The 26,099-nt window shown below is 41.2% G+C and overlaps 1 protein-coding gene across 2 annotated transcripts in view; it reads right to left on the bottom strand.

Moving 5' to 3' along the window:
• RORA (RAR related orphan receptor A) overlaps positions 1-26,099 on the bottom strand; it is a 702,106-nt gene that overhangs the window by 98,113 nt on the left and 577,894 nt on the right. The window lies entirely within an intron of this gene.

The raw sequence follows: 26,099 nt of genomic DNA, 5'->3' as shown, positions 1-26,099 counted from the left end.
GGGCAGGTGAGCAGCGGCGGGCTCGGCGGGCGCACCCTAGCCAGGCGCTGCCCTGCCGCGCCCCCGGCCCGCGCCCAGGCCCCCAGCCTTCTCTTCGCCTCCCGGAGCACCTGTGGTCGCCAGGGTGCTCTGTGCACGCAGCGCCCGGCGGAACGCGCGCCTGACCACTTTCTGCCCCCACCCCCTGGGGCTAGGGGCACGTAACCCGACGCCACTCTCCCGCTTCCTTTCCGAAGCCCCCGGGGCTTTAAATACTCCAGTTCGTCGGAGGAAAAGAAGGGTTTGGCCTGGGGGGCCGTAGTTACCCTCATTTCCCAGAGCGCCCCATTTGGACGGTAGGGCCCCCTAAGGGGCCGTGGAGAACGCTGCCACCCGGACCTTGCCCGGGAGTGGAGTAAGTGCTTCCTAAGTCTTTCCTGGGAGACTCGGCCTGGGCAGGGGGAACTCTGCCCACCCATTCGTTGGGAATCGCCATCACACCAACTTCACCAAAGGTCCTTGTTTATACCTCCCTCTTCCCCCAGGAACACTGTTACCTGGAAGGAGAGCAGAAAACTCTATGTGAATCACCTAAATGATAATCCAATCCTCAGCCGACTTGAGCCACTAAATTCCCAGGCTCTTCCATATCCATCATTGTCTCCAGAGAATCCATCTACAGGTGGGAAAGACTAGTTTTCACACCCTAAAAATGAGATGTTGTGGCACTTTGGGCAGGAAAACAAAAATACCTCGAAAGGTAAACGTTGTGAATTTTAACTTAAAATTAAGACTTATTCCCTCTGAACTTTGAAGCTTAATCCTTTTTACTGGCCTATGGAAACTTAAATCTTGACAGTATTATTAGATGAATCTCTTTAGGATGAATTTCAGGTGCTTCATACCCAGAGTCTGCATTATTTAAAACTTTGCCATATGTCCATAACGTAGACCATAACAAGAAAAAAAATCTCAAAAGCCCAGTTTGCATACCTACTACTGTTCCTTCACACAACTTCAATTCTGCTTTCTTTTCTGATGGTCTGTATTTCCATTTACAACTCAAAATATTAGACAGTTATTAGTTGATGCCTTCATGCTGATTAAATAAGGAGAGTCCTAGCATTTCCCCCCCATATTACTGAGTTGTCCTTGCCCCTGAGTTGGGCTGTGATTTAAAACACAGGCAATTAGCTCTGTAGAAAACTAGGATTCATATACTCCCCACCATCTCCAGCCTCCTTTTCAAGGCAAAATTTACGCAGTCCTGATTTAGAAGGTCAAAAAAATTCATCGTATCTTAAATCAAGCCATAGCTTTATAAAAGTTTGATTTCAGCTAAAGCCATCCTAACAGAGTCTTTCCTTTATTTTTTTCCTTTTTAATTTAAATTCAGTTAGCCACCTTATAGTACACCATTAGTTTCAGATGTAGTGTTCAATAATTTATCGGTTACGTATAACACCCAGTGCTCATCACGTCATGTGCCCTCCTTAATGCCCATCACCCAATTGCCCCGTCCCCCTACTTTAGATTTTTTTTCAAATAAAAACCACAAAAATAAGAAATTACGAAAGTGTGAAGCCAAGACCTACCCATGTTAATTCAGCTGTCCAGCCATAGCAAAGTGGACAAGAGTTTCAAATGAATCAACCATACCCACTGTGATGTTTACAATTATGAAATTAAATCACACCACCTTCCCATGATGCAACTGTATCTCCCAGTGAGGCAACACCCCTCAGTTACATTGACACCATCCTTCATATTCGGTTCTTGATTTCTCTTGTCCTAAGTACTCTATAACAAGGAAGAGTGAAGCCAAGCTATCCAGTAGATAGGTCCCAGGTACAATTTTCTTTCCTTTGTACCATTGAAGGATGGAAAGACATCAGGGACTGCGTACTTCTAGGTAAGTTCTTCATATTCATTGCAAATGAATCCAGATACACAACTCAGAAAATTCGCAATGTTACTTTAAAACAGTATCCTGTTTTAGAAAACAATGCTTTGAAAATGACCAAATCCATTAGCTCTAGCCTGCCTGTCAGACATCTGACTCCAAGGTAAATAGTCTTACATTACTAGTAATCGGTATTTATTTCCAGACCATTTCAAATGAAATCGGTAATTGGGAATGACATGTAACGTGACATGTGTGCTCCTGCAATTACAAGTAGTAAACTCAGTCATCCTATAGATATGTCCCCAATAGAAGTATAATCTCATAATACTTATTTGGAATATTTACACATTTATTCAACAAAGACATTTTCAGGATAATGTAATAATGACCTTAGCCTTTGGAAATGTATTTCATTCTGGTCCTACAAATAATGAGCAATAGAATTTCAGATATTAAGTCTTAACCTTCTTGTGTGGCTAGATGCTATTTGTAATACATGCCTCTATTAAATGTCTTCAGCTTTTAACCCAGGGTATTATATTGTTCTTTATATTAACACAAAGCTCTCATGAAACTTTGAAAGTAAAAATGAGAGGCTGTTAAAAAAAAAAAACTACCTTGAAATACAAACTTTCTATGGAATTATAAACCCTCCACCAAATACATCAGACAGGAATGAAAGGATCCATACTCCCCTTCAATACTACCAAATTTGAGCCATAAATGATGCACATTTCAGTGCAAACTTTTACCAACTATATATTAACAGGTAGGAATAATTATTTGGATTATAATACACTTTTATGGAGTACCTACTATGGGGGAAAACAGTGTTAAGCAATATGTTCTTCCCATTTAAAAATTTTTTTACCAAGTGTTCTGAAAATAGAAAAGGAATATTGCTTACACGAAGATAATCATACAGGATGGGAATTCTTTACCATGTATAGAATTATGTTACACATTACTTTTTGATTCAAATGTTTCTGTTGGCTAATCTCAGAAAAGGAAGGCACCCTGCATACTTATAAATGCGTGTGATTCATTTCAGAGTCCTCAAGTGATGTAACAGCCCCACATGGGGTCCCTATATACTGGGTTTCACATTTGATCTGTCACTTAGCAAGAAAGTGGAGAGACACTTCTGATGCCAGGTTGTTCCCAAATGCCTATGAGGAAAGCCGGCTGTATTTCTACAGGATATCTAGACTGAAATGTAATCAGTAAATTGGTGCCAATCTTCCCACTCTCAGAGATTAAATAAAGAAATGATACTTTATGAGGGTATATTCGATTTTCCACCAAATGGGGTTTGGCATCCCACACTGAATCACACTACAGCACTGCTATTGGGGAGAATGGCAAACCAATGGGTCAACAGATTTATCTTGAGTGGCCAAGGAACTCCCAGCACAAGGATGAATTGAAAGTTTGCTGCTGCACGTGAGAGAGCATTTTGGCTCTGTGTCTCACCCAGGCCCTGATTCTCCTTTCTAGTGCGTGGCAGGCTGCTAATTCAATTAATTTCTTTCTAGCTGAACAAGAAAGGGATCACTGAAAGGTTAATATGGTCTTGGGCAGCTTGATTCAACTGAATTCTTAGCCACCACTGCACTGTGATCTGTAGGACTTGGGCCATTCTGACCGACATAGAGCCAGAGGACCAGGTCTCCTGTAGACCAAACCGGGTCAGACCCAGAGAGTTCTAAATAAGACTACTTGAAAAGCTACAGAGAAGGCACAACCTTACCTACAATACTTGACAGAACATTTATAAAATGGAATAATATTGGTGCTACCTGGACACCAGGGGTGACAGAGAGGCCCCCCTCCATTTATGAGTGGAAGGGGATGAGGATGAACAGATGAATATGGTTTGCTTGCCACTCGTGATTTTAAAACAAATATAGATGTGGATGCATGTGTGTGTCTATGTATACACAGTCCATGGTATATGGGGAAATAAAATGCACTTCGGTGGCAAGAGACATCTTGAATTTGACACACACACACACACACACATATTTCACATTATCAAGCACATTCACTGAATGTGTGTTACGGGCCTGCTATTGTCCTGGAGAATCAAACAAGAAGCTCACTAGTCAGTCGACCTTGGCTCTGAAAACCATAGAGAAGTCAGCTCCCTGAGTCATCCGAGCAGCCCTCAAGGAAAGCAGTGTCTGGTTGCCCACTGGAAAGACGTTTGCACAGCACTTTGCCCATCACAGTTGCCAGATGGCTCCAAATTATTAGTGTGGTTATTAGTGTTATGGGATGTTGGAGGTGGAAGATTTGGCTGGATTGAGACAATGGTGAAGGGATTCTGAGATTTCTGAAACCACATATCTCATACATCTATTGGGAAATTCAAGAACTGGCGGATGTTTTGTAACCATCACAATGAGGGGAAAGGTGAAGTTCACAGATATACAGATGTGAGCAACCACCACAGAATAGGTAGGTAGCAGGTGTCTTACTACACACACACACACACACACACACACACACACACACACCTGCCAAAGCAGCAAGGAAGGAGATGCACATCAGAGGCCAGAAGGGCCCCCGTCCCTTGTGTTCCCATGGGCTGTTCTCACCTCACTCCTGCAGAGGGCAGGGGAACAGGCCATTCAGGAAATGATATTTTTAGTTAAAAGAATATGACAAATAGAAGCAAACTCAGAACCTGGAGCCTGGGTTCAAGCTTCACACGTAACTAGCTAACCTTGGGTGAGTCATTTCACCTCTCAGGCCCCTTACCTGTCAAATGAAGGAATGGGAACGGACCTTGAAGGGCTCCTGCAACTCAAACATCCCACAGCTACATTTAGGATCACATCCTAGCCACTTCTTAGGAACACCATCCCCTTCTCTCAGCTGCACCACATCAACTTACCTCTCCAAAGAGGCTTCATTGTGTCACTGAACTCTGTGGTACGGTCGAATGAGCTCTAACATTAGACAGAGCTGGGCCCCAAACCAAACCTTATCCCAATCACTAGCTGAGTGATATGAACAAACCTTTGTTCCCTCATATGTGAAGTAAGGCTGGTAGCGCCTTGAAGGGCCACTGGGAGGATTAAACAATTTAAGGAAGGCTCGAGTGACTATGTCTTAGTGGGGCTTCTGAGCAGAAATACCATCACCACCCCCACCAGCCCTACATTGCTGTACACACAGAGCCTATGCTTGGCATAAACTATTGACCTTAATAAGGTTTGTGTTGAAATGACTATTAGAAAGCACTTTTGCTAAGCTTCTTACAATTTTGAAACCATGTGCATGTGTGTGTATGTATATTAAACAAGCATTTATTAAGCATCTGCTAAGTATTGGGAATACGAAGATGAGTACAAATTAAATTATCCCTTGGTCTAAGGGGCCTCGTGGTCTCATTTTCTTACGTCTTATCTCCTGTAAGAGCAGAAGCTCCCATCCAATGAAGAATGTAAACATCTGGGTGTTACAATTTAAAGAATGCGTGCCGGGACATGCAGAGGGAAGGAAAAAGATTAAGACATGAGACCTTCCCTCAAAGAGCTTGCCATTTAGCAGGGAAATGAATACCATTCTTACAATGTAAAGCAGAATAAGTGTTCCAGAAATAAGGTGCTATGTAAGCCAAGAGTAAGAAGGGCTACTTTGTGCAAGGTTAATCTTAAATTTTATGAGAAAAGGACTTCATGGAAGAGGTACCATCTGAACTACACTTTGAAAGACAAATCGAATCTAGTGCATAGAAAAAGATGTTAAGAACATCTTAACAGGAGGGCAGAACGCAGATAAAAATACAGAGAAAGAAAATGCCTCTCTTACTTAAGAAACTAGTAATGAAGGTTCACAGCAATGTAAAGTACATGAAGGCAAGGAGCAGAGAAAGCTCAAAATGTAGGTTGCTACTATTTCTTCTGCTTTTCCTCACAGTGCCTCGCACAGACCTTCGCAAGCTATATTCATTCGAAGAATGAGTTTCGAAAAAATAATTGAAGGCAGAAGAAGAGAATTGTGCTTTAGAAAATAAATCTCTTCGCTGCTCACCCATTTCCTAGTCTTATTGTAAGGATTAATAGTTGGTTTGATAGTCATAAAGTTAAATTACACTTAATAAAACACATAGAGCAAAAGAGTTCCACATCACAGCACACAGAGGAAGAATAAAACTGGAAATGGGTGTTATTTCATCAGAGCGAAAAGCTAAGCAGGGCATTTTAGGATGAACAAGATAAATTGAATGTTATTTGATTTTGTATCTCATCCATTTAAGTTCTGAAAATTATCTGCGACAGTTCTATTAATATAGATGTTTTGTATACAGGCCATATTTTATTTTTTAAGAAGTATCTTAAAAATGTATTTTCAAATAATGGAGAAAAGATAAGCAGTTACAGATGGTTCTCTCTATTTTTGTCATGCATGATCAAGGGCTGCAGAGTACGTGGGCTTCGTTGGGAAATCCGAGTCTCGCAGCTAGGAGCATTCCAGGAGCAAATGCTGGCATTATTTTGCTTTCACAGAGAAAATATGTTTCTGTTCAGCCAAGCAGAGTAATCAATTATTCTGCATTATGAAATACTCATTTTATAACTATTGACATTTCAGACAGTTGTGCCACATGTCAATAGTCGTTCTGATGCTCGCATTTAAGCTCCGGCTTACAGGATGGGATTCGTTTGGCTGACAGAGTTTGATCAGAAGTCTCTTCGTTGCTCTCAGAAGCACACCTATTATTTATGTCCAGTCCTGCACTGGGGAAGCATGCTTTGAGTACTGAAACAAGAATAGATTTGGATATGTTCTTCTGTCTTAATAAAAAAAAAATGTTAAAATTCTTCTAAATATGTTCGATTCACATTAAAAAAAAATCAGTGCTCTTCCCTTCCATTTTGTAAGATGGGGGTAGATTAAATGAGGCATTCGATTCAGAAGATGCAAACTTCACATTAGATTTGGAGTATCCAGGGGAGCCTCAGGTCCCCAAAGATAACTTTCCAAAATCAAAAGGGCTTTCCAATAATTATCAACACTGTTGTTGCTTCTTTTACCTCTCCCATTGGTTAACAATTCCTCGGGACTTACTCTGTGGCAGGCACTTATTTTATGCTCTTTTAAACATTTAATTCACCCCAAACTCTCTCTCTACAGATGAGAAAACTGGAGCACAGAGAAATTAAGTACCTTGCTGGGAACAGAAGGCTAATAGATGGTGGACCCTAAGAACAGCCTTTGTCAGTGGATTCTAGGGTGTGCACTCTTAACCAGCATGCTATGACTCTCAAAATTTTAACAAATTTTTCCTTGAATTGAGCATTACTCAGTATTTTGAAAATGGCAAGCTGACTTCTTCAGGAACCAAAAATTACTACTCTAATAAATTTTAGGCATGTGTGCAAGAAATTCTTTTATCACTAGCTCCTATAATCGAGCAGGGTTAGCATGTGTCATTATGAATTATTGCACAATTTAGTAAATTATTTAATTACTTACTAATGAAGAAGCATACTATACACAGTTGTAATTATCTTGTTTGAAAACAACGTTGCCATTTGTACATTTAAGAAACACTTGCTACATGTTAACTCTTAAGGGGAATTCTTTCTTATTTTGGAATAATCAAACACCTGTAAATATTGGTAATGGAATGTCCAATAGGGCTGCAAGGAAACTAAAAACTACAAAAGCCAACACTGCATTTCTAAAAGACTTCAAAAGAACACATCTGTTAAAAACATAAAAAGTAGTAATTTTTTTAGTTCGCCCTATTCTATTGAAAAAGCATGAGATAGGGATATTTGCTGATTTCACTTTTCCAAATCATATCATTGATGCTCTTTTCGTAGTGTTTGCAATATATCACCTAGTATAGCATTTCCTTCACCTATTTAATCACCTAGCAAATGGCTTTGATGGTATAATAATCTTAAGCACAGTCACTTAATTTTCAATGCAATTTGAATAAATTGTTGTCCATATTTATTGACTATAGTCATGCATGACCCTGTTCTTTATACAAAGACATAGTGCATATACGGCTTTTAGATGTTTTGACAGCACATCTTGAATATAGATAAAAGTAATTTTTAAAATGTCATAATACAAGTAAGAAAGAGTGACTTGTTTACGTAAGCAATGGTACACATTATTGAGAAACTGCTGATATTATTGCATTTGTTGTAAAGGCTTAAGTATAATAATGGTCTCAGAAACCCCAACTTGCTCATTCTTCCAAAGGCAAGGTATATACTGTATGGTGAAGGTGACTTTTATCAGCCAGAATGTAATGGTGACTTGATTTACATCTTTGCTCCTTGAAATAGAACAGAGGGAATATGACAAAGCCATTGAAAACACGCAAGAATACAAAAGACAAATACCAGAACTGGAAGACACTCAAAGAGGTCAGGTGGTAGGTCTCCCTGCTTCCAAGGATGTGAGCAGTTAAACCACCCATGTTTCACAGTTGCCTACCATTAAATAATCACCTATAAGCAAGATAAGTGATAGTATCATATTTTTTCTATTGCCCTGTTTTCTTCTCTTTTGTCCTAAGATCAAAATGCCATCTAACTGGGTAATTCAAATCAAACAAAAGTTTTGCCCTATTATGAATAATGCATATATTAGAAGTACAGTATAGATTGCAGATTTCACCATTTGTCAAACAATCAGTAAGAAACTATTTCCTGTAACCAGTAAGAACCAGGTTAAATTTAAGCATTAAAAAATAAGAGAAAAGAAAACATGTTTTATGTGTTCATAGCATCCACTGCTCAATTCATAGGGTAGCATGAATTACACGGCGTTTATTTTATACTAACAGTGTTTTATCAACTAGAACTAAAGTAAAACACATGGAGTGCTCTTTGTTTTAATGGCATTTTCTTTCTTTCTTTTTTTTTTCTTTATTGAAATACAACTAACGTCCAGTGCTATGTTAGTTTCAGGTGTACAACATAACAATTCAACAATTCTATACATTACTCAGGGCTCACCACCATAAGTGTAGTTACCATCTGCCACCAAACAACGTTTTTACCATCTTATTGACTACATTCCCTATTCTGTACAAGATGGTAGTTTCTGATATTATTGTGGCAAACTAGAAGAATCGTATTTTGATTCATCATTCAAATCTCAGTTTCTTTCATCTCTTATTAAAGTATAATTTACATATATAGTAATACACGCTCTTTTTAGTGTACAGTTCTTCGAGTTTGACAAAGGTATTAATTGAATTACCACCAACCCCATCAATATATGGAAAAGTTTCATCTCCTTTCCTCCCAGATTCCTCTGTGCTCCCCTGGAGCCAACTTATTCCCCTTCCCCGAACCCTGGCAACCACATAGCTGTTTTCTATCCCTATAGTTTTGCCTTTAAATAATATCATTTAAACAGAATAATATATTATGTGGCTTTTTTTTAAAGATTATTTTATTTTATTTATTTGACAGAGAGAGACAGCGAGAGAGGGAACATAAGCAAGGGGAGTGTGAAAGGGAGAAGCAGGCTTTCCGCCGAGCAGGGAGCCCAATGTGGGGCTCGATCCCAGGACTCTGGGATCATGGCCTGAGCCAAAGGCAGATGCTTAATGGCTGAGCCACCCAGGTGCCTCTATTATGTGGCTTTTTGACTCTGGTTTCTTCTACTTGGCATGACGCATTTTAGATACATTCCATGTTGCTGAGCATATCAATAATTTGTTACTTTCTATTGATCAGTAATATTCCATCCCACAGTTTATTCATTCCCTAACTGAAGGACACTTAGGCTGTTTCCATTTTTTAGCATTTACGAATACAGTTGTTAACATTCATGTATAGGTTTTTGTGTGAACATAAGTTTTTCTTTCACTTGGGTAAATATCTAGGAATAGAACTGCTAGTGTGTATGGAATATAGAAGTTCAACAATAAGAAATGCCACATGGTTTTCCAGAGTAGCTGTGCCATTTTACACTCCTATTAGCAACGTCTGAGAGTTCTAGTTGTCCCGAACTCTCACCAGCACTTGGTGGTGTCAGATATTTATTTACCTATTGTTGGTTCTTGTTATTTGACATAATTAGGTTCAATAAAGTCACTGAAGTGGCAAATATTGAATCACTGTCCCTAGGGGAAATACAGGGTTAGGCTCCTGTGAGCCTGTGCTCATAACATTTTTGTCAATTGATCAATATATAACCTTGTTTTCCATGTCTTTGTTTAAAGACCCCTTAGCTGCTGGTACTGTTGGTTCACTAACATTGAATTCACAGCCAGCGCCCCTGACTGAGGCTTTTCTAACATGTATCTTCTTTGTAAGGCACATCACAGCCTTCTAGTGCTTGAGGACACGAGCCAACCCCTCAGCAGTATGCGTCAGGGCCACTTTAAATAGCAAGGTCACCAACAGAAAGGATAAAAATTAGGAAAATGGAGCACTAAATAAACTGTGAAAAAGATTCTTATGTACAGTACAAGAGCTGACACAAGAAGACAGAGCATTGCCTCATCAGACCTTAGCTGGGGACATGTATCAGGACACTCCACCCTTGCGAACAAGTCTGAAAATGGCAACCAGTATTGATTTGGGGGTCATAAACAAATTTTAGTTAGCAGGCAAATTTGCAAATACCCAATCTGCCAATAATGAGAATCAACTCTATCTATCTGTGTATCTGTCTGTCTACGATGTATGTATGTCTCTATCTACCTCTTTGTCATTTTTTGCCATCCTACAGTCTCAGTTTAAATGTCACTGCCTTCAGGAAGTCTTGGACAAAATGCTAGCCTCCATCAGATGAGCTTTGGGTTCCCACTGGCATCCTGTTCTTCCCTTTCCGTAAACCTGAATCTTCACACCATGTCCCCGCCCCTCCCCCAGTAATCATTTGTTCTCTTTTGTGTCTTCTTCACTGGACTCGAGACTCTAAGAGGCAAGGAAGACATCGGTCTTACTCGTCTTTGTATCTCTGTAACACTAAGGCTTAGCACAGTGCCTGGCATATATTAGATGATGGATAAAGTTGTGCTGAATAAATGAATACTTCTTTTGAAAGCAGCATGTGTGGTGGAAAGCACTAGAACTGGAGTTGGAAAATTTGATTTCTTATCCCAGTTCTAATATCTGGTGGCTATGTGACTGGTAACAAGTTACTTAGAGTCCTTGAACCTCAGTTTCCTTATCTGTAAAATTAGAAAAATAGTACCTATCGGGGCACCTATCAGTTAAGCATCTGACTTTGTCTCAGGTCATGATCTCAGGGTCCTGGGATTGAGTCTGGTGTTGGGCTCCACGCTCAGTGGGGAGTCTGCTTGTCCCTCTTTCCCTCCCCTTGCTAGTTCTCTCTCTCTTTCCAATAAATAAAATCTTAAAAAAAAGAAAAATAATATCTATCTTTCCAGATTTTTAAAGACCTTGAAGGTCAGACAGTAAACATTAAAACCATTAGTATCTGGCACGCTGGTCAACCCAATAGTCATTGGATTGGAATGGCTTATGAGGCACAGCTAGATGTTCATAACTATATGAGCAACACGAAATACACTGATGAACAGTATGAACAGTGAGCTTCTTTAGCCATCCGGAGAGTACCAACTCTGTGTACTGAGAGGTATGTACTCAGGGAACTCGAACAGTTTGGAGAATCTTTCACTTCAGAAGAGGATGCTTTCTGACTCTGTCCATCTAGCCCCACTCTTCAGGACCAAGGTTATGTACATCACATAGTCTATGACTATGTCTTCACAAGAACTGATGATTTATCTGTTCCATTTCAAAAATATTTTCTGAATGTTTGAAAGTGATTCCTCAATAACATAATCAGAGTTTGTAGTCTCTGAAAACAAGGTATCTTTTTTTTCTCTTTCAAACATTCCTGATAAAACAAAGGATGAAACGCAGTTAATAAGCATATAATGATTCTACCTGAAATGTTTTCTTAAAAAGATTTATTATGTCCCTAAGGTTTTGAGGGAATAAAAATCAATAATTTCTTTTTTTTTAAGATTTTATTTTTAAATAATCTTTACACTCAACGTGGGGCTCAAACTCACAACCCCGAGATCAAGAGTCGCATGCTCCACTGGCTGAACCTGCCACGCACCCCTAATATCAGTAATTTCTATAAAAGAATCACAATCCTCCCATGTGCAACTAAGGGTAATGATATAATATAAATGGCAAAAAGCAGGGGAAAAGAAGCTGTATAAATAATGCAGGGGTTACATCACTGAAAATGTATACATATGATTGCCTTACAAAATTACGATGATTAGATATGATTAAGTGACCCTGAATAAGACTATTGGTCTTCAGTACATGCAACACGTGATGATTCACTGACAAAGGAAGCTAATGGCAGGGAGGGAGAGGTGTTCCGTTTGTGCATTTGATTACACAGCAGAACAGACAGGCAAAACCTCAGAATCAAGAATTATTATTTTAGGCGAAACCTTATTGTTTCCTAACTTACATTTATATTAACTTTTCCCGAGATGACATTCTTTAAACACATGGATTCTTATAGGGAACCTAACAACAGGTCTAAATGAAACCTAGGGTTTAAAACATCATTTGCCGACAGGCATCCTGCAAGTGTTTTCCACAGAGGCACATCACATCCGATTATTTCCAGGCTATTTTAAATGATCTTGGACAGGGCTACTGAATGACTTGTCAGGGAACAGGAAAACATTATGACACTGCTTCTCCAGATTCCTTCCCACAACATGAAATATTTGGGATCGTTCTAATAGAATCAAAGCTAGTTTAAGAACAAGTTAAGCTTCACTTTAAAGCTTTCAGTTTTAACTGGGGGAATGCTTCTAACATATGGCAGCTGGGCTCTGACTCATAGCAACCTTCAAATTCTGGCCAAAATGTCTGCTTCCTGAGATTGTGTCTGATAAGCCTGTGCATTCCTGGTGGGGCTCAGCAGGCATTCAATAAATGCTATTGTTGGAATGAATGAATGAATTAAAGGGATTCTAATTATGAGTTACAAATTCCTCCATCAACAAAATAATCCCATAGGAAACCTGCGATGTACTTGGAATTCATATCTATGAAGAATTCAATTTTCAGCTCTTTTACAATTTTTTTTTATCATTTATGCTCAACTTGGTCTTTCTTGATTTTTTTTTAAACCAAAGTGTGAAAAGCACATAAGCGTTTTCCAGAACACGAGAGACAAGTATAGTTCGTAGAAAGTTTCATTTGTATGTAGCTTGTGCGTGATAATTAGTTTTAAATCTCAGTTAATCATCAGATATTTTCTGGGAACAGACTGTGGGTGAGGCACCGTGTGAGACACTGGAAAAAGGAAATTAAAAAAGTTTTACCTTTGCTTACACACCAGAAATCGTCACTAAGACTAGTAGAAGGTATGCAGGCTCCAGTATATCCATAAGGCAAATGGTTATCTAAGTAATACGAAATTAGAACAACTAAAGAAATACAAATAATTGCTATACCACTTTTTATAATTAGAGGCCTCTCATTCAGAAGTGTTAGGACTTGGAACATGGAAGAAAACAAAACAGAAAGAAATATCAATAAAATAAAATAAAATCTATTCAAATACCCTCTCTTTTTAAAGCTGCGATGTTTTTGTAAACGTTTACTTGAATTTTGAGTGTTCGGGGCTGGGGTTTAAATATGTATCATTATATTAAGATACTTGCTATTTAAATAGCAAAGATACCATTTGAAGGACTGAAGTTCGGATCTGTTCTTAAGAAGTCTCTCAGGTATTCATTCAGAGGCTATTTACTCTTACGTAAGACACGATTCTGCAAACCTTGATATCTGATTTTCCCAGTATATAAAACATATTAAAAAGCACAGCAGAAAGGAGGGCAGAGTTCTGCTCATAGGAGCAAGAAGAAACAATAAACACTGAAGGAAGAGATAAAAAAAAATGATAAAAAGTATGGCAGCACGGGGCCATTTAGCATAGGGGTAAACAAACCTGCCATGCCTGTAGAGAGACTCTGAGGACACCCTGTATTACAGCATACTGTACACACCATAATAATGAATGTTTATAATGATTCTGAAACATTAAGAATGGATTAACCCTGAGCTAAGGAGACAGGGACTTACATAATATATTTCGAAAGGCCTCTCTCACCCCCAAATACAGAGAAGTAGCTTAGGCACTCATAGAAATACACTGCAGAAAATTAATTTATAGGGGAGATTCCATTTTCTAATAATGTCTGTGAGTGCAGCATTGCTATCCATCATTCAAATAATACCTCTAATTACTTAAAACCTTACAGTTAGGGTCTTAGTTATTCCCGTTTCAGGAAGCAATACTCTGAGGACTCGTGGAAAAATAAAGAGGTTTTCAGAGTAGGAATAACTGTTTTATACACTGGAATTTCATTCAATTCTAATATTAGCCAAATATCAATAAAATAAAATCTATTCAAATACCCTCTCTTTTTAAAGCTGCGATGTTTTTGTAAACGTTTACTTGAATTTTGAGTGTTCGGGGCTGGGGTTTAAATATGTATCATTATATTAAGATACTTGCTATTTAAATAGTAGCAATTGCTATTTATACAATAATGTTTAACCTGCCGGAATTCTGGAGAAGCAAAGGTTAGCAGTTAAAGTAAGTTCAATGTGGAAAAAAAGAAAGAAAAACATGAGTACAACTTGGTATTGTTTTCATTCACTGCAGGTGAAGTGATGGGTTTTTAAAAGCATGCTTTCTGCATGCACACACATGATACCAACACCTTCTTCATGGCTGCAACAATTCTTTTTCAAAACTGCTAGCCTGTTTCCAGGGCAGCTGCAAAACATCCGTGAACACTCGTTAATTTATCGGAGTCATGGAAACTGCTGCCTCTACACCTGCCAGGCTAGATCACGTTGTGCAGACGTTATAACGCAGGAACCGAAGGTCCCGAGATGAATGCTCTCCGCTCCGGGCTAGACGGAGCAAGGGGAAGCCACTGCTGTGAATGTTCTGGGCCATACTTACGCATTATCCTCCCTTTCACTCCACATAATGTCCGAACTCCAGAATAACACTTTTTGTATTACAATTACCATGATTTTGCTATTAAATTTATCACCATCATTAGGAATAGTAGGTTGTTGTTCATGAAAATGCAGTTTAAAGGCTACCACGTGACACTAGACAAACGTCCAGGAAGAAGAGCAAGCAGGCAGGGCTCGTTAAGCCCACTCGCAGATGGGGTAAATAAAGCTTGCACAGGCTTTCCAGCTTAGCCCGGACGCGTCACCCTGCTAATGGTAGAGCTGGGACTTGTACCAGGGCTCCTGACTCCCTAGTCTAGTGTTTGATAAATGTTGGCACATGCTCAATATTGAAGACTGACTTCCGGTTCTTCAAGAATTTATATTCTGAGGAACTCAGATTGGCACATTTAAGAACAGTTTTCCAGAAGAGGATTTTTGAAAGTGAAACAGGAAGCTGTCTTATACTTTTGCAGAAGATTTTTGTGACTAATTCTATCTTCCTTTCAGTTCATACATTTTTGTATTATCTATTCATTCCTACCACAAGAGATCACTTACATAGTTCTTCAACAGTATGCCACCAATAAATGGCCAGTTAATTGTTAATGAATTAGACAGTCTACAGAAAATGAACTCCTATGATGCAGAGCATAAACCAAGCCTGGTCTAGGACGGTTGTCTCATAATTTCTAGTCCTTTCCATGTGATGGGGATGCACAGGGTGCTTGGGAGAGCCTGGAACCCATCATGACACTGGCCTCACAAGTTAGGATTATATTTTGAAGTGTTCTCTCCTTTTTATGGGTATCTTTTTCATTAATTTATTTAAACTTTCCCTGTACCTTCTAATATGTTATCTATTCAAATGGGGGGGTGGTCTAGGCAGGCAATATCACATGCGTTTTCCAATAGCATAAGGGAGTGATTCCTATGATTAATTCTAACACTGACCGTCTTCCACATTTAAGGGATGCTCATTTGGCATAGAACTTTGCTCCTACCACCCTTTGCTTGGTATGAGATACTGAACTAGCTTAAAACGGAATCATAATTGGTTATATTACCTTTGAAAATTATATTATTTGGCACTAGGGCTTTTGAAATAAAACATGAAATATTTAATCGGGCAACATAGCATGCAATATTTATGGCAAGGAATTTAGATAGAACAAAAAACGTGGTAGCCGTGGGAGGAAACAACTTACATAGAGTCTCAGGTAGAGATCCTGACAGACCCAGGATAAAGTCCTCAACGTCTCATTTCTATTCGGTGTTCTGACCATTCAGTCACACTCCAGGAAATGACAAGAAATACCTGTCTGTGGAAAGTTCCCGAGATGGAAATGAGGTGGCCTAACTTTCATCATTTGCAATGATCAGAAACAGAGCCATTTATAAAAATACCTGCCATAAGAGACAACCACCGCATCTCAACTAAAAACGGGAAGACACAGACGAGGTTGATAAAAACGAAATCATGGTACACTAATCCTTATCCTATCACCAAAGTGGTTGCCCAAAGAGGGGCCTCCACAGCTGCAGGATAAAAGCCACAAATCATGGACTACCCACTGGGACGGCCAGGCCAGAGAAGGGAGGGAACGGCCCTTTCTTCAGAGGGCTGAATGGCTGGACTCTCTCGAATGAATAGATAACACCATCGAAGAACAGACAGTGGAGATGAAAGTGGAAACCAGCGAAAACAGAAGAACGGAGGAAAACCATCAAAGGGGTGAAAAATAACAAAAGTCCAGGGACTGATTTGATCAGCACCCAAATGCTAACACTGAAGCACGGGAGAGCTGTTTGAAGCTGCTAAAGGGATTTAACACAATCTGGAATGAACAGAATTTGCCATCAAATAGAACAGAAGGGCCACCAAGAGACCTTAAGGAAGGACAACCTAATGGAATGTGAGCCCTGCAAAGAGAGCTCACTTGGCAATGTCCTTTTGAACATCTCAATCATTCTAAAGTGCTGTTTAAAACACACGCGTGCGCGCGCACACACACACACACTCACACACACACACAGTCTGGAGTCTGTGGGGAATTTTGATGGGAGCTGCTCATCAAAACTCTTAAATAATGCAAGGCAATGGCAATCCATCCGATCTTCCACTCTGAGGACCCGAAGCAAAGAACAGACGCGGGTTTTATCAAAGCAGCTTCTAATCTTTCTAGCACATCTGCAATGTCCATCTCACCAGGGGCGACCTTCCGAGTGAACTTTGGGAGAGATGTGCTCTTTGGTTTTGTCTGGGTTGCAGTTTAATTCAGCAGGAAGCGGGCCGTGGCTGGGAACCACAGCACAAAGAAAACCACGGTAAGGAGGTAAAAAATGCGGGACTGATCGACAATAAGTGGGATGAAATAAATGACTGGTAGTTTTTTTTTTTTTATGAGACCAGCAGAATGAAAAAAATATATATGACAGGTTATCACTTTTAAGGCTTATTTCCCATTGCTGCTACTAAGTAGGTAATGATAGAAACAGCACAATCGAGCAATAGCACCCAGATCAGAGAGAAAGACAGAGTGAAAGAGAAAATTAAAGGATCAGAGAGGCTCCTTAAGACTGTGTCCAATCCAGGGCAATCAACTGAATAAAAACTTCCAGTTTCACTCAAGTACAATGCCGGTAAATTGCATCAGGGAGATAAAATATATAGACTTTTACCAATTATTCTGTTTTCATACAGATGAGTGTCCACACCACCTCTGGGTTGACAGTGTTCGGGTTCATGTAAGGGATGAAATCATCAGATGACCAAAAGCGGCGTATGTATTTGTAGCAAAGCTAAGAAGTCATGTCATCTAAAGATTATGTGACTGTGGTCTCTCCTGTGCTAACCTTTAACCTAATTTAGGATGAAAGGGAGGGAGGGGGGATTCCTTAGTTCCTATATGGCAAAGGGAGCTTGCCTACGAAGGGAAATAAAATTTCTCTTCCCATTTGATTATCTTCCCTCTGTCGGGCTGGGCATTATTACATAGGCGGTAGGGAACAGAAAATTCTTCACTCTTGAATGGGTTCAATCTCTCAGATCTCAAGAGACGTCCAAGAGTCTCCAGAACAGGAGTGGCCAGAGCCTTGTTCCAAATTCTTCTGTCTCTCACCCTTGGCTGTTCGTTCCATACCCCACCAGGTGTCCAGCACTGAATCGGCACGAGAACAGGACACAGATGGGGGGAGAAAGGGATTCAATTCGCTATGGCTTTAACCCTTCTCAAAGTCTTCAGAGTCTGTATACAACGGTACTCCTATCAATGTGAAAACAGGTGGTTTTGTCTCATTATTGTACCCCATGTTTTACTTTCTTTGTCCTGGTAGAAAACAAAATCACCAACTCTCTCCATCTCAAACAATCTCCAGTTTGGCACAAACAAAGAAGGATGGGGTCTTCTTCGCATGAAGGGTCTAGAGGACTCCAAGCACCTAGTAGGTGCTCAATAAAGACCAGCCAATAGGCAGGGCTCGTTTCCTCTGACAGCTGGCCAGAGGCGCAACTGCTTTGGGAAACCTGATGAAGAGACCCGCCTTTCTGGCAGAGCCATCTCACTCTTTCATCACTGCACTCAAAGATATTACTGATGTTGGTCCTCTGGTTTTGCTGCTTTTTTCCTCTGACTGGACTAACTGAGTCTACTCTGCTCACTAGCTGCCACTTCAGAATCCTGTCACGCAGCGGAAGGCCAAAGGACATTTTCCCCTAAGTCCTTTTAACTTCCTGGCATTCCGTTTTTCAACCCCACATTAAAGGTGCTAATGTTTCATCCTAGTCCTACCAGCCAATGGGTGGCCTCAAGTCAGACTAGGCAGGGCTTCTATCGGCTCTTTCCCTGTTGGGCACAGGGAGAAGGAACCCAGAAAAATGTTTCCTCAAGCTCATTTTGTAATTTTCCTTTGGATGCTATCACTGAAGTTATGAGATCATTTATTAAGAAACAGACACATTCTAAACTAACATACAACAGCTGTCAACCTAGGGCCACTGTTGGCCAGCAAGACCTATTTCTTGCGAGTTCTCGAAAATATTTTTTTTCTTTCTGCTCGCCTTTTTTCCCCCTCTGCTCTCGCCCAACGCCCAATCATCTTATAATCCATTAAAGCTGGTATACCGATTCTGTCTCTTTTCCAAGACAAGACCTGCCAACTTGAAAAACAAAAATGAACCTCCCCTAATTTTGGCATGTTTCTCCAAGCCTCAACTAACCTCGGGCAGACGCTGGTGGATGTGCGCCCAGTGGAAGCCTGAGGTTAGAGCCATCATTTTTACCTGCTTTAGCGAGCAATCTCCTGGTATGTTCTTGACTTCTCATCCTTGGTATACTGCAGGCCCAGGCATTAGCAAACCCAGCGGACTGGTATTCTCTGCAGTTTGGCAGAGCAAGTCATCTGTCCTGGGAAACTGAGACGAGAGATGTTTCTGCTCCCATAAGGATCTCTCTCTGTCTCTCTGATTTGCCCTGTTCCCGGTGGTAAAGTATTTTCTGCAAACATGAAATTAGTTTATATTTTAAGGGCTTTGGAATGACTAATTTCGACTAAGTTAAACAGGGCAGAGTAGTGACTCCCAAGTGACTCGATCTGTGATTCTTGGGAAGAGTTTAATGGACATTTTATTTTCGTTCAGGGTGACCTCACCAGTCGTCGTGAAAAATGCCCTTTCTTTGTTGTTTTTTTCTTTTTTCCTTAAAACAAAATAACCACAATTTTCTAGACATTTTCTAGGGAAGGAAACTCTAATTGCATTTTACTTATCTTTAAGGCCACCGTTCAGGAATTTTTTTTTAAAAAAAACTTCTATTTTAAAATTAAAAGTCTAGGTGAAGGTGATTATATCTTTCCAAAGTCAGTAAAACAAATGTGTTGCATAAGCCATTTCAATTCAATTAAGAGAAACAGGTCAGATGCTAAAATATTAGTAAAATCAATTATGAGTAATAGGTCTCCTGTTAACATGTATCACTACAACCGTCTCTCTCATACTTTTTGAATAAATTTACATTTGTTTCATATTCTCTGTGTGCCCGTAATGTATGTGTGTGTCACTGACCACGGAACCTTCTCCGTTCCCTTTTCTTTGTTACATCGGCTCTGGTTTGGACTTGAACTAACCCCAATTGAGAGGAGGTCTCTCTAAGAGGAGAGAAAGTCAGCTGGTCAGTTGGAAGGAGCTGTGGAGCCAGGCGGATCTAATTTGAATCTCGTCCTGTCATTTGGCAGCTGGGCAAAGAGCTTCATCGCTCTGAGCCTTGGTTTCCTCATGTGTACACGAGGGTCATAGTACCCTCCGCTCCAGGGTTGTTGTGTGATTGAAGTACGATAACCACTGCAGGACTCCCACCCGATTGCTAGCCACGGGGTGTTCAATCACTGTCTCCTTCCCATCTCCTTTGCAAGTCCTAAAAATCATTACTACCGAAAGGAGGATAATAATCATAACATTTCAAATTTGATATCTTGGTTTTGTGTTAGGATTAGAGTCACCGAAGTCCCCTGAAAAAGGGGTGTTACCCTTGATTTTTACTGCTTATTAAAGGGGGACCCTCAGATTGTCATGTAGATAACTCATGGGAAGGCAAAACTATGGGACAATGCATTTGCTGCCTCGTCCTCCATAATCCTGTCCTTCAGACCAAATGGGTGCCGTCTGATGTGGGGAAATCCCTTTGGGGAGGGGGAAGAATACACACTGAATCCGTACTACGATTACAAAAACACAGAAGTGACGTCTATATGATAAAAGATGAGAAGGGAAAACTGGAAAATCTTTTTTTGGTAGATTAGTGAGAAAAATGGGTATATCGTTCTCCTCTTCTGTAATATCCTTTCTTTTTCTTAAAATGAGGTTAGACATTTAGGTGGAAAATAGAGAATTTTATGGGGATTCATCCACTTAGGTTGATAGGTTATCATCCATTTAGGTTGATAGGTTATCTAGTCAAGAGGTAAATAACCAAGGAATGGAAATTAAATACAATTTGGCTTAATGGAATACTTCTCTTCCAACAGCACAGAGGGGACACAAATGTTGCTGAGCCGAGGAAGAGGAAGGAAGGACAATTTCGGAGGATGGCCGCCAGTTGAGGGGAGCAGACTAGGAGAGAGTGGGCTCCACACAAGATCTCAAGGATGTGGAGATGGTAGAATAAATAGAAAGGAGAAAGTTGCAAAGGCAACTTTGCTCCCTTTGCAAGGGAGGAGCATTAAGGGGTTGATTCTTTTGCTCTGTGTGTGTGTGTGTGTGTGTGTGTGTGTGTGTGTGTGTTGGTGTGTGTTTATTTTTGAAGAAAAGAGGCATCCATAAGGTGCACTAATGAGCTCAAAATCTCTTAAGAAAGTCCCAAGAAAAGTATTCAAGAGTTTAGAAGGTAGCTCACTGACACTCTGGCTTATAAAGACATTGCCTCTGCCTTTGGTTGTATGAGCCTTCAGGGGAGGGGGGCAGCAGGGCACAGTAGGAAAGACAAGGACACTGGGGTGTGACAGAATGGGGTTCAAGCCCACCTCTGTGGCTCACTAGCTATGTGGGTTGGGCAAATGGCTTAACATTTAAAACTTGGTTTCCTCAATTAACACTCACAGTTATACTTCATAGTCATGTAATCATCAGGTTTAAATGAGAGTATGCACACATATACATAAAACTACATACATATAAAATGACTGGACCATAGTAAGCTCTCAAATAATATACTTATTCGTGCTACAAGAAGCAGAAGAGATAAGAACTCCCGCCTTAACATAATAAGAAAACTAATAAAGTTCAGGTTGTGGCTCCATCTAGATTTACATGCACAAGGAGGGACCAGAACAGCCTTCTCAGGGAGGCATGGGTTTAGCAGCGGCCAGTGAAGACAGACAGCACGACCCCATAGGCCCCCACTCTGCTTCCTAGGGTGTGGTGGTGGGTTAGCTGCCATTGCCCATAGCCGAAAATCCTAATGCCCTCTTGCGTGTCTTCATCTCAGGGCTGGGGCACTTGGCTGAGCTGATGGCTCTGATGCCTGCATTTTGAATCCTATAATACCCCATGCTTGGGGTCAGGGGATGCAGATAAAGGGGCAGAGGGCAGCTTCTGTTCTCTACTGAGCCCTTGGAGAGACTGTGTCTGAGTCCTGAAGGTGTGCCTATCTCATCTGGGAAGCTGGTAACAGAAAAGATTAACACCCCAGCCAGTATCTCTAACCTGTACCATGTCTAACGTGAGAAAGAGAGGGAAGATTCTCCCCAAAGTCTCATGAGATAGGGGTCCAAGCACTTATCAAGAGCAGGCAGATAACTTTGTACCTGGGGCTCCATCAGCAGCCGGGGAGGAGAAGGCTAACAATGGGATTTTACTTTACCCAGCAAAACCCACGACAGAAAATTCCTGGTAGGCAGAGTAAGAATGTGAACGTCTGGTAGCCAGGGTTTGGGGAGGCTGCTCTCCCCTAATCCAGCTAGCTCATAAGGAAACTGTTTATGTTTTCTGTTTGCCAAAAAAACCTTTGCGCATTGCTGGAACCTGTTTGTCCTGAACTCCTAACAATAAACACATGGCAACCAGTTCTCCAGATGACAAGTCCTTTTGTTAATGAGCAAGGAATGACTGGTGAGGCCCGGCTGCTGTGGAAACCCTTAGCTGCCTGGAGTCTTGTAGACCAGGGTGGAGGGGGGCTGCTTTGGAAAGAAGTCTTGTTTTCTCACTCCATCCTGGTCCTTCACGCCCCAGGGCAACCCAGGAGCGTTGTTACGGATATGTCTCATTTGGGTGAGCTGCACTGATTTCATCCAAAAAACGCCACAGCTCTGGGGGGAAACCAAATGCATCCCCGTAAGACTCATAAAAAACTCAATATAAAGAGTATTAAGAAACATAGTTTGGTAAATACATAGCCACTCACACAAAACACTTCATATCCTGTCTAATGTAAGCATGCACACATACAGACACCCATATGTATTTGTGGTCTGGGTATCAACAAGAGCAGGGTAAATTCGAGAACATGTGAGTTGATAGTGTGGATCAAACCCCATAAGGGTGTGTGTTTCTCCAGGCTGCTGTGATGACGTGTGTTCAGTGTGGAGGAGCCTAGTGCCAGCACACGCACCCGCGCTCTCCTCTCACCTCACTGTCTCTTCAAATCTGTCTCCCACACTTGCCAGGCACCCTCCCAGTTGCACGAGGGTTGTCACTGGCTGGCAAGGATTGAGAAATTTTGACTTCTGTTTGTTTTCCTGGTATCCATCGTTAACTAAAAGTTAGAAAATATCCCCTGTAGTCCTTAGAAAGGTTCAGAAAGAAATCAAGAGTTTGGAAGAGCCCCAAAGGCGTGTTTAGGGGAAGTCTCAAGGAATTCCAGTGGTCACGGAGTTTAAGAGATTCTAATCTTGGAACCAAAACAGACCCCAAATATGTCAGAACCTCGTTCCAGGAAAAGAGCTTGGAAAAGGAAGCTTGTCAGGTAAAAATAAACTGATTTTCCCTGAATAATCTTGCACTTTGCACAAATAAGAATGACCACACCTCCGTTCTATGGCTGGGGCAAATCCAGGTTCAGCCCAACTGGCTCAAAGGTCTGCTGAGTCAGTGGCAAGGCCATAGGAAACCCCCTTGTTCCCAGCCCAGGGTCACACACAGCTCAGGAGCAGTTCTCCCAGAAAATAACTTGGAAAAAGATTGGGTGGAAAGGCTCTCCCTATGATAGATAGGCTTCATACAAAAAGATACTGCATTTTGGGGACGACTTCCACAGTATAAAAATGCTTCAAAACAAAACCAGAAACAAACCCACCAGTGGCCCCGTGATTTTTCCTTTCTATCTTAGCATCAAGTTATCAAAGGCAAGGTTTAGATATATTCTCTGCTGGCGAGCCCACTGGGACAGGGACTGCCTCTGTCGGGCTCAGTGTTACGTTCTCAGAGCCACCACGGTGCTTGGCACATGACAGTTGCCCTTTTTATTGTTCATATTCGCTGAATAAATAGGTAAGTCATACAGGGTGGGGGACCCAGTTGGCCCTCCATAAGGGCTTGTCCACTAATTGAAACAAAAGGATTATACCCGGTGCTAGTGAAATTTGGGGCCTCTATTCTTTTTTTTTTTTTTTTTTTTAGATTTTATTTATGTGACAGAGAGACAGCCAGCAAGAGAGGGAACACAGCAGGGGAGAGGGAGAGGAAGAAGCAGGCTCCCAGCGGAGGAGCCCGATGTGGGACACTATCCCGGAATGCCGGGATCACGCCCTGAGCCGAAGGCAGACGTTTAACGACTGCGCTACCCAGGCGCCCCAGGGGCCTCTATTCTTATCTCAAAAATATAGGAGCAAAAGGGGAACTCTGTACTGAGTCTTGAAGGACAGCAAGATTTGAGGTAACAACTTAGCAAGAGGCAGGAAAGTGAGAATCTGGCTCAGTGGACACCCTGTCCACAGGTGCCCTCCGACAGATTATAGGTAGAGCCGCCAATTTCAACGCCTGTTACAGTTTCATAACCCGGCGCATGATGAGCTGTATTAATCAAGAAGAAAGCAAAAAGCAAAAAAAAAAAAAATAAATAAAAGTATACGTATACTCAGAAAAACCTATACCAGTGAGCTTCATTAAGTCCAGTTTTTTTAAGTCTGCAAAACTGCTGATGGGGCAGATTTGCCCCCAGAGAGGGCAGAAAGCCCGGCCTCCTCTGGGCCTTGACAACAGGTGCTAAGGCCATGTTGGAACAGGGCTGTTTCAGGGGTAGGGTCCCACTGTGTTAGGGACTGGGCTGGCCCTGTGGGCATGGGGCAGACAGGGAGGCAGCTGAGACAGAGATACTCAGAAAGGGTGTTGTGCTCTTGAGAGTGATAATGGGAAGTCAAACTCTGGACTCTGGTTCTTAAAACTATTAAGTCACAGAGAAGTGACTGGAGCTTACCGTTGAGGACAATTTTGAATGATTATATAGGGACAGGACCATTACAGGCCACAGATAAGCTGTTCAACACTCTTCTAACTGTTACCACGTATTTTTCTTTTCTTAGCCAGTAACACTTAGCGTGGCTGATTTTCCCCTCTTGTGTTCCCGAGGTCTTAGCAGAGGTAACTAAGGACTCCAGGAGTCTGATGGCAACACCGTGCTCAGAAACAGCAATGGTTCCTTCCACGATTTAGCTATTGTGGACAATGCTGCTATGAACATTGGGGTGCATATGGCCTTCAACAGATGACTGGATTAAGAAGCTGTGGTCCATATATACAATGGAATATTACTCAGCTATCAGAAAGAAAGTTCTCAACATTTGCTGCAACATGGATGGCACTGGAGGAGATAATGCTAAGTGAAATAAGTCAAGCAGAGAAAGACAATTATCATATGATTTCTCTCATCTATGGAACATAAGAACTAGGATGATCGGTAGGGGAAGAAAGGGATAAAGAAAAGGGGGGTAATCAGAAGGGGGAATGAAACATGAGAGACTATGGACTATGAGAAACAAACTGAAGACTTCAGAGGGGAGGGGGTGGGGGAATGGGATAGACTGGTGATGGGTAGTAAGGAGGGCACGTATTGCATGGTGCACTGGGTGTTATACGCAACTAATGAATCATCAAACTTTACATCGGAAACCAGGGATGTACTGTATGGTGACTAACAATATAATAAAAAATCATTAAAAAAAAAAAGAAACAGCAATGGAACAATGCTGGGGTAGCAGGAGTCAAGCCTCTCTCAACTTTGACCACAGCGAAGAGACTACCACCTCTGCTACATTCCCCCCTTGCTGCCCCCACAAGCTACACAGTCCCTCACACACAGATGGAGTACACACTGACACAGGGCCCTTTCTTACACACACACACACAGCTCTTACACACACACATCTTGAAACCTGTCCTTTTTTGTGCATTCTGGGTACCTGGCATCTAGCAGTGCCCAACAAGTCAGTCAAATGTTGAATGACTGCATTAAAATATTAGGAAGCAGGGTATCTACCCCATGCTGTTGCAACTACCAAGCCTCAACTCACCATGAAATTATGGGGACACAACTTTTTTCTGTGTATCAATTCTCCATAAAGGAACTGTGAGAGTCAGGATGCCTAGATAGTATGTTCTTTACACTTTGGTGACAAAGGTAAAAATAATTTATTTTCTCATTTCAAGATAGCAGATCTTTCCTGTGAGGTTTTTTTTTTTTTTTCCCTTAAAGTAACCTCTATGCCCGATATACGGGGCTCAAAGTCTCGACCCCAAGATCAGGAGCCAC

This window comes from Ailuropoda melanoleuca, chromosome 5 (assembly GCF_002007445.2).
Source record: "Ailuropoda melanoleuca isolate Jingjing chromosome 5, ASM200744v2, whole genome shotgun sequence".
NCBI lineage: Eukaryota > Metazoa > Chordata > Mammalia > Carnivora > Ursidae > Ailuropoda > Ailuropoda melanoleuca.
This window is presented reverse-complemented; position numbering and strand designations above follow the sequence as displayed.